We start from the raw sequence: 6251 nt of genomic DNA, 5'->3' as shown, positions 1-6251 counted from the left end.
AAATATAAATAACAACTTTATTATTGCCTCTAGGGCATATTTCCTTCAATGTTCCCCCGGGGGGTTCCAGTAACCCCTCCGGTACTCCGATAAATACCCGATACACTCCGGAACACTTTTGGTGTCCGAATACTATCGTCCTATATATCAATCTTTACCTATCGACCATTTCGAGACTCCTCGTCATGTCCGTGATTTCATCCGGGACTCCGAACAACATTCGGTCACCAAATCACATAACTCATATAATACAATATCGTGATCGAATGTTAAGCATGCGGACCCTACGGGTTCGAGAACTATGTAGACATGACCAAGACACCTCTCCAATCAATAACCAATAGCGGAACCTGGATGCTCATATTGGATCCTACATATTCTATGAAGATCTTTATCGGTCGAACCGTTATGGCAACATACGTTATTCCCTTTGCCTATCAGTATGTTACTTGCCCGAGATTCGATCGTCAGTATCTTCATACCTAGTTCAATCTCGTTACCGGCAAGTCTCTTTACTCATTCCGTAATACATCACCTCGTGACCAACTCCTTAGTCGTTTGCTTGCAAGCTTATGATGTGTATTACCGAGAGGGCCCAGAGATACCTCTTCGATACTCGGAGTGACAAATCCTAATCTCGATCTATGCCAACTCAACAAACACCTTCGGAGATACCTGTAGAGCATATTTATAATCACCCAGTTACGTTGTGATGTTTGATAGCACACAAGGCATTCCTCCGGTATCCAGGAGTTGCATAATCTCATAGTCGAAGGAATATGTATTTGACATGAAGAAAGCAATAGCAATAAAACAGAACGATCATTATGCTAAGCTAATGGATGGGTCTTGTCCATCACATGATTCTCCTAATGATGTGATCCCGTTATCAAATGACAACTCATGTCCATGGTTAGGAAACCTTAACCATCTTTGATCAACGAGCTAGTCAAGTAGAGGCTCACTAGGGATATAGTGTTTGTCTATGTATTCACACATGTATTAAGGTTTCCGATCAATACAATTCTAGCATGAATAATAAACATTTATCATGAATATAAGGAAATATAAAATAACAACTTTATTATTGCCTCAAGGGCATAGTTCCTTCACTAGCATGTCCCTCTAACCAAACACATCCTAGAATAAGCTAGGGGACATGCTTGATGTTATTCTCAGGCCAACTACATTTTTTATCCATGGGCCAAAATCTGGCAATAGGAAAATAATCAACACCCGCATTAATTTTGAGAACACTAGAGAGACGCTTTCAAATTTCTTTACCAACCACACAATCAAAGAAAAGATATGAGATGTCGTCATGCTATGAATAGAAAAAACACAGTCTAGTGGTTCGATGATACTCCTTTTCTATAGTTTTTGAAACGCAGTCCCTTAGGGCCCAATTCATCAAAAAAGATCAAAGGGAGTTGCCTAATTAATTAACGGAAAACCGGGCAAAAACCATCACATCACGCCTGAAAAATAAGGCAAACAGGGCGATCTGACAACCCACACAAGAATGCACACACGCCGCCGAGGAGAAAAGCGTCATCGAGGTTGCAGTCTGATGTCATCGTCCTCACTCCTCCGCAAGGGTGACTCTGACTCCAACATCGACAAGCATTGATGTAGCCCTCATCGCAAAAAAGCATAGAGGTGTGCGCCTATAAATGCCAAATGGTCAACCACACGCGTCAGTGACCAGGAAGCTCCGACTCTATCGACGAGCATTGCGGGAGAAAAGCGTTGGGCTTGTGCTGAGCTAGCGCAGGAACCGACCACCCGTCTTGTGTCATTGATGAGTGATATTTTTACACTCATCTACCTTAGCTTTAATCGAGACATTTCATTTAAAAGAGATATTCACTCTGATATTACCACTAATGGCTAATTAATGCAAAGGATTCCATAAATCCTCTCTTTGATGTGTTTCCATAGAAAATGGGCTAGAAGGGAAGAAATCACATGTGGAAATGGAAAGGAGGGGAAATGAAGAAAGAAGGAATCAATAGGAGGCGTGTCTGCGAAGATAGCACAAAAAGACTGTGTGGAAACTGAGGCAGATCGTCCACGTGAACAACTTTTATAAAGGGAACCCCATCGAAATGTCAACATGTGAGCATTGACAGAAGCCAGAACATCATCATCATCTTCTTCTTCTTCATCCACAAACCCTAGCCGCCGCCATTTCCATCTCCATAGCCACCATCACCACCATAGTGCTTCCTTATCTAGTTCATACATGTAAATCGTGCATCGCGTAAGCCATCCATTGTGAGACATATTTGCAATCAATCAATCTTTAGGATGTGCTCTTCAATGGTTTCTTCTCGCGATCTGATGTCCATATGTGAGTAGTTCTGTAAGGTATGGGTGAGGCATAGGCCTTGCAACCCTTTGTATTTTTTGTGGGGGTCAATGGAAGGGCTTTGAATTAACATCTCGTATGTGTGAAATAAAATTGTTACATAGATGTCTCTTGTCTTGTCCGCGATCTTCATCCCTGCAGGTACCCGGGATTATGGGATCGAGCCATGGTGAGGCTAGGAGGAAGGAGACGTGAAGTGTTATACAAAACACCGGTGACAGTAGGGTTTAGTAGGGTAACACGGGTCCTATCCTTGGGAATACATGAGTGTAGTCATTAAACATCCAAAGCTCTTGTCTGATTTCATTATCTTAATTATCGAGGCAACCCCGGGCGATGAATAGGGCCTGCGGTATGACAACTGATTCTTGATGTTGGACTCGTGCTGATCAAGATGTTATTTGGACACATCCCCCACTTCGGTTCGTAACAAGCACATCTCGGTGGGTGACTTCCAGCGCACAAATTAAGATAATATCTGGTCCCAACACAAATACATGGTTGTAAGCATTAAGACCTCATACACGTACCTATTTTTATTATAAGTGTTCAAATTACTGTTTTCTTAATTGATCCGGTCAAAAGCTGGAATTGATCCTTTGACAAAAGCTTGCTAGAGACCATCGCTTCAAGGGAATCTTCCTTTCATGGTTCGATAACCGAGGATCACCTCTGGGAAAAAAGGTGTGGATACACTTTTCTATTCCATTATCGAATCACTAAAAGGAGGTATTAGTCATCGTCACTGCAAGGGCCGCTCCTCAGCAACACTGACTTTAGAAAGACAAAGTGAGGCACGACGACCCCTTGAACACGCCAGAAGAGATCGACTACCCAGACCCATCTGCTAGTCATAAGCTTGTTCTGATATAATAGCCAGATGGAAACTTGAACTTTAGGGGGGAACCAAAATATACCAGACAGATGGTATGTATATGGGTTGAACACCCCTAAAGTTGATAATGCTATACAAAGAACTGTCGAATGTTCACCTTTAGATTCATGTTGCCAAATGAGAGTCACAATTTTTCCAAGGATATACAAGGATTCCATCACAGCACAAGAAAAGTTCCTTATAAAGGTGAGTTTAATTGAATGGCCCTCCCAAATGCCAGAGCATTGCTCATGACAAATGCAATACAAGGGAATTGGATAGAGGGAGGAGAAGTACCAAACGAAATGTTCCCCAAGAACCTAATTTTGGTATCATCTCCCACAACCCATCTATATCCAAACTTTTTGAACCTAAGCCATCTTGATTTTTTACCTTCAAAACATGGTCAAAGGCCGGGGGGTAGAGTACACATAGTTCCGCCTCTGAGCTTATCCATGTAGAGAGTCCCTGAGCTAGAGCATCCACATGTGGAAGGTTCACATCCTTGTGTAGGATCCTCCATTTTTCCGAGTCACTACAATAAGCCACTAGACCTGCTTGATGTCATAACATAGTGCATTGTTAAAGATATGTGTATTCCTAGTTTTTTCAAATACACCACAGAACACATGCACAAATGGAACTGAGCACTATATTATTATTATTTTTCGCAGGCCCAAATGTGGTAATAAAAAAGTAATTAGCATTTAATTTTGAGAACACCTGAGGGGTGCTTCCAAATTTCTTTACAAACCACACAATCAAAGAAAATATGTGGGATAGCTTCATGCTCTAAATTGAAAACATAGTCTAGTCGTTTGATGATATTCCTTTTCTGTAGGTTGTCTCTAGTCATAAGCTTGTTCCGTGATAACAGCTAGAGAGAAACCTGAACTTTTGGGGGAACAAAAATAAACCAGACGGACAGTATGTATATGGGTTGAACACCCCTAAAGTTGATAATGCTATACAAAGAATGGTTGAATATTCACCTTTAGATTCATGTTGTCAAATGAGAGTCACAATTATTAGAGAGGCAAATGCTTTCATCAATTTGTTCAATGATGTATCAAGATTCCATCATAGCATGTGAAAAGGTCCTTCTAAAGGTAAGTTTAATCGAATGGCCCTCCCAAATGCTAGAGCATTGCTGATGGCAAATGGAATACAAGGTCCAGAATTGGACAAAGAGAGGAGATGTACCAAACCAAATGTCCTCCCAGGACCTAGTTTTGGTACCATCTCCCACAACCCATCTATATCCAAACTTAAGAGTTTTGATGGCCCACATAACACATTAATTCCAAACCCAAAATAAATCCTAACATGTATATTGTGTAAAACTTCACAAGTCACTATATGACTTGAAATAGTAAAAAAAACATGGTACTACCACTAAGTGAGTTCCTTCTTCAAAAGGATTACTTGAATAATGATGATCGTTTATGTGTACTCATTAAGAGATCCTCAACTGGATTTTCTTACATCACCTTAGTTTATGTCGATGATCTCATCACAATGTCTATAGAAGACCTAAACATAAACAAAATCATCTTAAGACGGAAATTTGAGTTCAACCAAAATTTTCTTAAGTGTAAAACTTGAGCATTCCCTGAAGGATATATACATATCAGACTATATATATATATATATATATATATATATATATATATATATATATATATCCAAAAATTACAAAAGAAGTTCAATATAAATTTATCATTTCAGTTCAAGACATTTATGGTCTCCCTATCTTTACTTAATACGGAACCGAGACCTTGATTTCTTCTTATCAGACTAAAGAGTAGAACCTCATGACTCATGATACTGGCACTATAATATTCTTTTAAGGGGAGTGGGGTTGTTGTAAGCAGAATGATATTGTCCCTGATATGGTTATAAATCCAAACCTAGGGATGATAACAAAGTGATATAGGGACCTGAAGCTCTGCGTATCAATAACATCAAAGTACTCATATGATTGCAAACTACGTCAGGTGTGATACTACATTTGATATCAATTTATTCAGAGCGAAACCCCAAACAACAAAGGTATAGGGTTGATATAAGGAATATCCGCCGAATCACAAATATGTCCATTAGGAAAAATCAAGATATGATTAATACTGACACTGACTACTTATATGATCCCAATAGTGCTAGGGGACAAACCGAGTCCACCGAAATAGTCTTCTTTTCATGGAATTCATCTAAATAGACTACAATGGCTACTTTCACTGATCATTATGATATACTAATTACTTTATCTAAACATTGCAAAATGTGCATGAATTAGCGGAATGATTGACCACAATAAAATCGCGTGGTTGAGATTCATTAGAACTACATAACTTCAAATATCAAGATACTGCCGCTTGTGTTGCTTAATACTTACAGCTTATATGAAGAGCAATATCATGCAGCGCATTGCTCCAAATTTACTTATCCTCACAAATTATTGAAAGCTGAAGAGATAATTTGCAAATGAAGTCTTGTGAAAATCTAACCGTTTATTCATAGTGTTATTACCAACTTCTACATTCCATAAACATATCCATGGAATCGGTATGCGACGATCTTAAATTTTGCAAAGTTTAGGGGGGTAAACTCCTAAATTCATCCAATTATATATATTATACTCATTTTTCCTGGATGGTTTCTCCTAAGGGTTTTTAACGAGACAATATAAATACAAGTGTTCATATATGTCATATCGATTTCTCCTTGTATATAGATTATCCCATTGGGTTTAAAAAGTGTTTTTAATGACACACCATATTTCATTCTTTTCCATTCACAAATCTTCTCTCAAAGTTTCTCATAAATGAATCTTACAGCACCACACCCTTGAAATCAAATTGTTCAAAGTTCAACATATTGATTGACACACCTGTTACCTCACCCATCAGTTCATCAACACGGATAACATTAGTAACCACCCTCGAAACTTCAGAAGAATACACACACTGAAACGCGTTAGCACTCAGGTCTGCACCTGAAATTCAT

The sequence above is a fragment of the Triticum urartu genome, chromosome 4A, assembly GCF_056163025.1.
Source record: "Triticum urartu cultivar PI428250 chromosome 4A, HENAU_Tu73, whole genome shotgun sequence".
Classification (NCBI taxonomy): Eukaryota; Viridiplantae; Streptophyta; class Magnoliopsida; order Poales; family Poaceae; genus Triticum; species Triticum urartu.
The sequence above is the reverse complement of the archived record's forward strand: the minus strand, read 5'-3'. Positions refer to the sequence as shown.